Consider the following 9,152-nt stretch of genomic DNA (forward strand, 5'->3'; position numbering starts at 1 on the left):
TATCTCCAATGAACCACCAGAAAAGCCAAAAGTGGAGCTGTGGGTTCAAAAGGTAGAGAACTAGTCTTTTTTTTTTTTTTTTTTGCTGGTCATGGAGCTTGAACTCTGGGCCTGGGCACTGTTCTGAGCTCTTCAGCTCAAGGCTAGCACTTTACCACTTGAGCCATAGCACCCACTTCCAGCTTTTTCTGTGTATGTGGTACTGAGGAATCCAACCCAGGGCCTCATGCATGCAAGGCAAGCACTCTACCACTGAGCCACCTTCCCAGCCCCGAGAACTAGTCTTGATGAAAGCTCAGGGACAGTGCCCAGGCACACACACACACACACACGCACGCACGCACGCACGCACGCACGCACGCACGCACGCACGCACGCACACACACACACACACACACACACACACTCAGTAAATTTAAAACATCTTTATAGCATTCTAGTGTTTTCATAATTGAATCTGAAAGGCCTGCAATAGACTCAGGGTTTCAGGGAATGACCACCTCAGTGTAATTGTGCCTAGACCCCAGTGCTACCTGGCTGGTGGAAGCAAAGAAGCGGATACTTGGTTTAGGGATGCTCTGCCCTGAAACTTGCCCTGGTATCTGCCCTACCCCTTTGAGCTAGGGCTTGAACTCAGAGTCTCAAGCTCTCACTAGGCTTGCTGGCTCATAGCTGGTGCTGGATCATTTCAGCCAGCCCCTAACCCAGTATCTTTCTGGTTAACTGGAGATAGCGTCTTCATGACTTTTCTGCTGGAGTCTCAGCCTTTGGAGGAGCTAGGATTCTAGGTGGCTGGGTGGCACCCAGCCATACCTCTCATCTTCTTTCCCATCTAGGTAAGGCATATAGAGCTGAAGGGCTGGATCCAGGGTGGCACCCAGCTCTGTGACTCCAAAGCCCTATAAGCAACGCTTATAGAGCATGTTCCAGTTTCCAGAAGCCCACACAGCCTTCTGGCATCCCTGCTTTGCACCTGTTCCTCCTCTTGGATTTGTTTTCTATTCTCAGCCCAGCGAATTCCTTCTTCAAGACTCAGATGCAGGCCTCGGTAGGGGGCAGCTCCGTGGTACAACACTTGCACAGCATGCATGAGACCTTGGGCTCCAACCCTAGCACTTCACAAAAACAAAAACCCACCCAGAATAAATAGTTGGCACCAACAACGCAAGTTTGTAATCCTAGCTACTCAGGAAACTGAGATTTGAGGATCATGGTTTGAACACAGCTGGTCAGCAAAGTCTGTGAGACTGGCCTGAACTCTGGGCCTGGGTGCTGTCCCTCAGCTCTTTAGCTCAAGGCTAGCACTCTACCACTTGAGCCACAGCGCCACTTCCAGCTTTTTTCTTTTTGCTTATGTGGTGCTGAGGAATTGAACACAGGGCCTCAGGCATGCAAGGCAAGCACTCTACCACTGAGCCAACTTCCCAGCCCCCCCTTTTTTTTTGTCGGTGGTGGGGCTTGAACTCTGGGCCTGGGTGCTGTCCCTGCACTCTTCAGCTCAAGGCTAGTGCTGTACCGCTTGAGTCACAGCACCACTTCCGGTTTTCTGGTGGTTTATTGGAGATAAGAGTTTCACGGACTTTCCTACCCAGGCGGCTTTGAACCATGGTCCTCAGATCTCAGCCTCCTGAGTAGCTAGGATGACAGGCGTGAGCCACCAGCGCCCAGCATCTATGAGACTCTTTTTTTTTTTGGGGTCCGGTTGTGGGGCCTGAACTCTGGGCCTGGGTGCTGTCCCTCAGCTCTTCAGCTCAAGGCTAGTGCTCTACCACTTGAGCCACAGTGCCACTTCTGGCTTTTTGCTTATGTGGTGCTGAGGAATCGAACCCAGGGCCTCATGCATGCAAGGCAAGCACTCTACCACTGGGCCACCTTCCCAGCCCCTCTATGAGACTCTTATCTCCAGTAAACTACCAAAAAAGCCCAATGTGGGGCTTGTGGCTCAAGTGGTAGAACATTCGCCTTGAGCACAAAAAGGACCGTTCCCAGCCCAGAGATCAAACTCCAGGAATGGCACCCTGACTCCCCACACCTACCCCCCAAGACAATGTTTCAGCTGGGTAATGTGAAACATTGGCATGAGCAATTCTGTTTTGGTTTTTAACCTGGCTATTGCACCTGGAATGGATTCAGTCCAGATCTGTGGCCTCCCACCTGGGGTTCCGTTCATGGTAGACTATAGCATTCAGGAAGATCTGGAGTCAAACCCCAGCACCAGAGCAAAGCCAACAAAACTCCAGTGGCTTCCTGTAACTTGTATTTAACACCCAAGAATGGAAAACACCCTTGATATTTAGTATGGCTTTGTTTTTGTTTTCTTTTTTTTCTGTTGGTTGTGGGGCTTGAACTCTGGGCTTGGGTGCTGTCCCTGCACTCTTCAGCTCAAGGTGAGTGCTCTACCACTTGAGCCACAGCACCACTTCTGGTTTTCTAGTGGTTTACTGGAGATAAGAGTCTCATGTGCTTTCCTGCCTGGGCTGGCTTTGAACCGAGATCCTCAGATCTCAGCCTCCTGAGTAGCTAGGATGACAGGCATGAGCCACCGGCACCCAGCTTATATTTAGTATGGCTTTGGTGTCCCAGAAATAAAAAAGCAGGACCAGAGAGGTCAGGGCTTCTCCAAGTTCCCACTGGCTGGTACAGACACCCTGAGCAGCCTTCCAACAGTGATGAGCACTCCAGAGGCTGGTTTTGGCTTTGCCCTGCTTCTGTTACTTTGGTTTCTCTTAATTACTGAGCAGCAAGTCTTGGACAGCCCTGGTGACTCAGATCTGCAGACTGGGTGGATCAAGGTGTGGCTGTAGATTGCTTCTTAGAGCAGGAGTAGTGAAGGCTCCTCATAGCTGGCCTAGGCCAACTTGGGCACAGGCAAGCTCAGCCTTGAAGCTGTGCAGGAATGATCTGGGCAGGCAGCTCTCAGCCTCCTGAGTAGTAGGGATTACAAGGGCCACTGATGACTGACCCTGAGAAGAATTACGAGAAAAAGGTTTTTTTGTTTTTGTTTCTAACCTTGCCCTACCAGGATTCTTATGACTCCCAGGAGCCTGAAAGCTGACACATTGACCTTTCCTGACCATCCCAGTGTTGGGCCTGGTTCTCAGTGCTTCAAAACCAAAGAGGTGCTACTTGGACCTATGCGTCTCACAGCCCAAAAGAAAAGCAAGGAAATGAGTAACTCAAACACCAGGATCATTGTTCCCCACTGGGAGGAGAAAGACATCCATAGGGTTCACCTCTGTCTTCACCTGGTGAAGGCACATACACACAGCACCATCCCTACACACGCATATATGAGAAAAAGGTCTGGTGGGCCAGGTGCCAGTGGCTCAAGCCTGTAATTCTAGCAACTCAGGAGGCTGAGATCTGAGGATAGCAGTTCAAAGCCAGCCTGGGCAGGAAAGGCCAGAGACTATTACCTCTAATTAATCACCTAAAAACCAGAAGTGGAACTGTGGCTCAAAGTGGTAAAGTTCTAGCCTTGAGCAAAAAAGCTCAGGGACTGTGCCTAGGCTCACAACTGACAAAAAAACAAAAAACAAAAAACAGGAGATCTTTGAAAAATAAAAGGAAGTAATAAATAAATAAATAAGTAAAAACACTGAGGGAGTTCCTTTAGTGGCAGCACTGTTGCCTGGGAAATTCAAGGCCACGACTAAGTTCCCACCCCTGCAAAATCAATAACAACAACAACTCCCTAAAATAATTTGTTTTTGTTTTTTGCCTTGTTGAGTTGTTGATAACACTGTGTTTTTTGATATTGCTGCTTAATTTTTGTTTACTTTTTTTTTTAATCTTGCCAGTCCTGGGACTTGAACTCAGGGCCTTGGCACTGTCCCTGAGCTTCTTTTTGCTCAAGGTTAGCACTCTACCACTTGAACCACAGTGCCACTTCTGGCTTTTCCTGTTTATGTGGTACTGAGGAATTGAACCCAGGGCTTCATACATGCTAGGCGAGTACTCTACCACTGAGCCACCTTTCCAGCCCTCTATTTTATTTATTTTTATTTATTTATTTTTTTGGGGGTCAGTCATGGGCCTGAACTCTTGGCCTGAGCACTATCCCTCAGCTCTTCAGCTCAAGGCTAGCGCTCTACTACTTAAGCTACAGCACCATTTCAGCTTTTTTTTTCTGCTTATGTGGTGCTAAGGAATTGAACCCAGGGCCTCATGCATGCAAGGCAAGTGCTCTACTGCTGAGCCACCTTCCCAGCCCCCTCTATTTATTTTTGAGATGAGGTCTTACTATGTGATCCATGGCCTCTTAGCAATCCCCGATTAGCTACTAAGCACTAGGATTAGAAGTGTGGCCACCATTCTGGGCTCATTGGATATTTTGATGAAGCAATCAAACTGCCTTTTATCTTCCACAACTTATACTTTTGGAGATTATCTCTTTGTTCAAAACCAATAAATAAGCCGGGCCCTGGTGGCTCACGCCTGTAATCCTAGCTACTCAGGAGGCTGAGATCTGAGGATCATGGTTCAAAGCCAGCCCAGGCAGGAAAGACCGTGAGACTCTTATCTCCAATAAACCACTAGAAAACCGGAAGTGGTGCTATGGCTCAAGCATACATAGAGCGCTCGCCTTGAGCTGAAGAATTCAGGGACAGTACCCAGGCCCAGAGTTCAAGCTCCACGACCAAAAACCAAAACAAAACAAAACAAAATTTGACATTTTACAAAGACATGGCTTTTATCCTAACCCACTGTAAGAAGCTTCATTTCTAGAAGTACCATCAGTTACTGTTTTACTTTTTGTTGGTTGTAGAGCTTGCATTTGGGGATTGGGTGCTATTTCTGAGATCTTTTGCTCAAGGTGCTCTACCCCCCCCTTTTTTTTTGTGGGTCTTGGGGCTTGAACTCTGGGCCTGAGTGCTGTCCCTGAGCTCTTCAGTTCAAGGGTAGTGCTCTACCACTTGAGCCACAGCACCACTTCTGGTTTTCTGGTTGGCTCAGTGGTAGAGTGCCTGCCTTGCATGCATGAGGCTCTGGGTTTGATTCCCAAGCACCACATAAGCAGAAAAAGCTGGAAGTGGCACAACCGACCTAAAAAAAAAAGTCTCAGGACTTTCCTGTCCATGCTGGCTTTGAATCATGATCCTCAGATTTCAGCCTCCTGAATAGCTAGGATTACAGGTGTAAGCCACCAGCAGCTGGCTTGCTCTACCACTTTGAGCCACAGCTCCACATCTAGCTTTTTGAGTGGCTTTTTGAGTGTCTAGGGGACTTTTCTGCCCTGGCTGGCTTCAAACTGTGATTCTCAGATCTCAGCCTTCTGAGTACCTAGGATTGTAGAATTGAGCCACCAATGCTCTAGCTCTTTGAAATTTTTGCTCATGGTTAGGGCTCTACCACTTGAGTCCTAGACTTGAAAGTCTGAGGTAGTTTGTATGCAAACTTTGTCAACTCATTTGTATTTATTTTTCAGAAAAGCAGTTTTAAACTTGTGCTTATTGTTTGAGCATCCAGGAAATAAAGTGAAATATCTAAAAGCCAACACAGTTTATAATTCCTCTGATTCAGCACAATTTAGATTCTCTTTGGGCAAAGAAAACTAAATAATGTTCTGCAACTTATCTGGCAGTCAATAGATCCAGCTGAGAGCTCCTTGTTCCAAACACCATCCTTGCTCAGGCAGCCTCGGGGACAGGCCAAAGACCAGCACACACAGGCTGTGCCAGAGGCTATTCTGGGCTGCACTCTGGTGTTCTGTTACCTTGGTGCATTTATGTAAAAAAGGGTTTACTTGTTTTAATTTGAAGCAAAATGAAAGGATAAAAAATATTCTGAAGGGGCTGGTAAGGTAGCTCAGCGGTAGAGTGCATGCCTTGCAAGCATGAGGCCCTGGGTTCGATTCCCCAGCACCACATAAACAGAAAAAGCCAGAAGTGGTGCTGTGGCTCCAGTGGTAGAGCTCTAGCCTTGAGCTGAAGAGCTGAGGGACAGCGCCCAGGCCGAGTTCAGGCCCCATGACTGGCAAAAAAAAAAAAAAAAATTCTGAAATATGCTACAATATGGATGGGCTTGGAGGATCCAATGCTAATTGAAATAAACAAGAAAATACAGTTTGGGGCTGGGAAGGTGGCTAAGTGGTAGAGCGCTAGCCTTGAGCTGAAGAGCTGAGGGACAGCGCCCAGGCCCAGAGTTCAGCTCCCATGACCAACCAAAAGCCAAAACCAAAACCAAAAAAAAAGACAACTATTCCCAGACTGAGACTCTTTCCTGGAGATGAAGTGAGGGACTGAAGGAAACTGGAAATGGGTCTTTATTCCCATATGATGCAACTATATCAGCCAGCGCCTTGCCATATACCATCCAAGAGAACTTTAGGACCATAGTGCCTCTTACTTAAATATCAATCATACTTATTGAAATTGTGCAGGAATTGATAAGGTTTCTGTAATAGCTACATGAGGCGACAAAGGTATGAAAATTGCCTCAATATTGTATGATGTAATTATTTCTCCAGAAATGATGGTTGACCCTTTATGGACAAAGGACATGGGAATGCAGGTTACTCCCTGTCTGACTGACTGTGGTGGTTCTACCTGGAAGAGGGAAGGGAAGGTCCTGACAGACCAGGAAGCCCTCAGGGGTCTAGATTCCAGGTGTGGGCACCTGAAAGGAGAAAGGGATATACAAAATAGTTGCTCACCTGCCCTCGTTGGTTCAATCTAGAGGTCTCTGGATTCTTTTTTTTTTTTTTTTTTTTTTTTGGGTCCGGTCGTAGGGCTGAACTCTGGGCCTGGGCGCTGTCCCTCAGCTCTTCAGCTTAAGGCCAGCGCTCTACCACTTGAGCCACAGCGCCACTTTCCGGCTTTTTTTGTTTTTGCTTATGTGATGCTAAGGAATCAAACCCAGGGCCTCAGGCATGCAAGGCAAGCGCTTCTACCACTGAGCCAACTTCCCAGTCCGAGGTCTCTGTCTGGATTCTGTGTCCCCCAGAGCACAGTTCTTTTGAGATAGATCATAAACATTAAACATTAGTAACATTTAGAGTCACTGTCTTTTTTTTTTTTTTTTTTTTGCTAGCTCTGGGGCTTGAACTCTGGGCCCAGGCACTGTTCCTGAACCTGTCTGTGCTCAAAGCTTGTGCTCTACCACTTGTGCCACAGCCCCACTTCTGGCTTTTTCTGAGTAACTTATTGGAGTTGAGTCTTGTGGACTTCCCTACCTGGGCTGGCTTTGAACTGCAACCCTCAGATCTCAGCCTCTTGAGTAGCTAGCCTGACAGGCGTGCCACTGGTCCTGGCTTCCTTCTCCCTCTTTGTAGTGCTATGGAGAAAACTCAGTGTCATGTGTCCTAGGCAAATGCTCACTACTGAGTCACACTCCTACCTTAGAGACTCATTGCATGAAATGGGGAAGGCAAGAATCTAAAAAAGAAGTTAAGGGCCAGGCACAGGTGGCTCACATCTATAATCCTAGCTGCTCAGGAGGCTTAGATCTGAGGGTGGACGTTCACAACCATCCTAGGCAGGAAGTCCCTGAGACTCTTAGCTCCTGTTACCACCAGAAAACCCAAGTGGTGCTGTGGCTCAACTGGTAGAGCGTTCACTCTCCTTGAGCTGAAGAGCTGAGGGACAGCACCTGAGCCCAGAGTTCAAGCCCCACAATCAACAGCAACAACAAAAAAGTTCAGGGACAGTGCCCAAGCTCTGAGTTCAAGCTCCAGGATCAGTACTAAACAAACAAATAAAGCAGGGAAGGAAATTGGCCCAGGAGACATTTTACAGGGTAATTTGTTGAGATGAGAGCCAATGTCTGAGTTGGCTAGCCCAGCTATCTAGTTTGTTACAGATGAACCCCAAGTCCCAGCCTGGCTCCCTCAGTGTAGACCAGGAGGATGAGTCGCTGTCACTGCTCAGGACAGAACTTCCCCACCAGCCTGCACAGGCCACAACTGCATGGCCAGGCTTGCAGAACTGTGGCTTCTTCTGCCAAGGGGGAAAGCAGCAGCAGCTGAATAGATGAGAAAGGAAAGAAAACCCTGCCTGTTACCTGAGATCACACTGGCTTTGAGAAAACTCTGCCTGTTACCTGAAATCACACTGGCGATTTCCTCTTTCAAAGTCACTTTGTAAGCATGGACTGTACTGGAATAATCAGCATTTTCTGTGGTTGGCTGAAGGATGAGTCAGTATTATAAACTCTGGCTTCAGGGCTGGGGAAGAAGACTGGTGATGTCAGCATTTTCCCAGAGCTGGTTGAAAGACTGGAAAACATGACTGGTTTAGCAATGCAGTAAACACAACTGATGCTTTAAAACATGAGGGAAAGCATTTGCTACCAAACAAACTTAAAGGAAGATGGCATCTGCCTTCAAAAAGCTACAAGTTTTTATAGACTCTTCCTGGCACTGAACACACCAATTTGCAGAAAACATGCAGCTGATACTTAATGATGCAAAGGAAATGAAGTCTATGACGTGTGGGGTACATCATTGTCTAAAAATCACAATGAATAACCCCCCTGAAATAAACATGTTTCACGAAATTTGCATTGATTTTAAACGTTAGTCTCCTTTTTAGGTCTGAGACTGTGTTGAACATGGTACTGCTGCTTTCGCTCAGTATTTAGTGCTCTACCAACTGTGCTATGCCTTCAACCACCACTTTTTGTATTGCTTTTTTTGTTGGTTGTCAGTTTGATCTCAGGGCCTGGGCGCTGCTCCAGAGCTCTTTTGCTCAAGGCTAGCGCTCTACCACTTGAGCCACAGCCCCACTTCTGGTTTTCTGGTGGTTTACTGGAGATAAGAGCCTCACAGACTTTTCTGCTCAGTCTGGCTTAGAACTATGATCCTCAGATGAGCCTCCTGAGTAGCTAGAATGACAGGTATGAATTACTAGCGCCTGGCTTGTCTTTTCTTTTTCTTTTTTTTTTTTTTTTTGTCGGTCATGGGGCTTGAACTCTGGGCCTGGGCGCTGTCCCTCAGCTCTTCAGCTCAAGGCAAGCGCTCTACCACTTGAGCTACAGCGCCACTTCTGGTTTTCTGGTGGTTTTATTGGAGATAGGAGTCTCACGGTCTCTCCTGCCCGGGCTGGCTTTGAACCGCGATCCTCAGATCTCAGCCTTCTGAGTAGCTAGGATTACAGGCGTGAGCCACCAGCGCCCGGCTGTCTTTTCATTTTTGGTAGTAGTAGTGATCAAAA

The 9,152-nt window shown here is 47.4% G+C and overlaps 1 non-coding gene across 1 annotated transcript; it reads left to right on the top strand.

Annotated features, from left to right (window-relative positions):
- The first annotated feature begins 5,802 nt into the window (after positions 1-5,802).
- Positions 5,803-5,875, top strand: Trnaa-ugc (transfer RNA alanine (anticodon UGC)). Its single transcript has one exon. It is a non-coding gene; the product is annotated as a tRNA-Ala (tRNA).
- The last annotated feature ends 3,277 nt before the right edge of the window (positions 5,876-9,152 follow it).

This window comes from Dipodomys merriami, unplaced genomic scaffold, assembly GCF_024711535.1.
Source record: "Dipodomys merriami isolate MVZ:Mamm:240054 unplaced genomic scaffold, mDipMer1.0.p SCAF_13, whole genome shotgun sequence".
Classification (NCBI taxonomy): Eukaryota; Metazoa; Chordata; class Mammalia; order Rodentia; family Heteromyidae; genus Dipodomys; species Dipodomys merriami.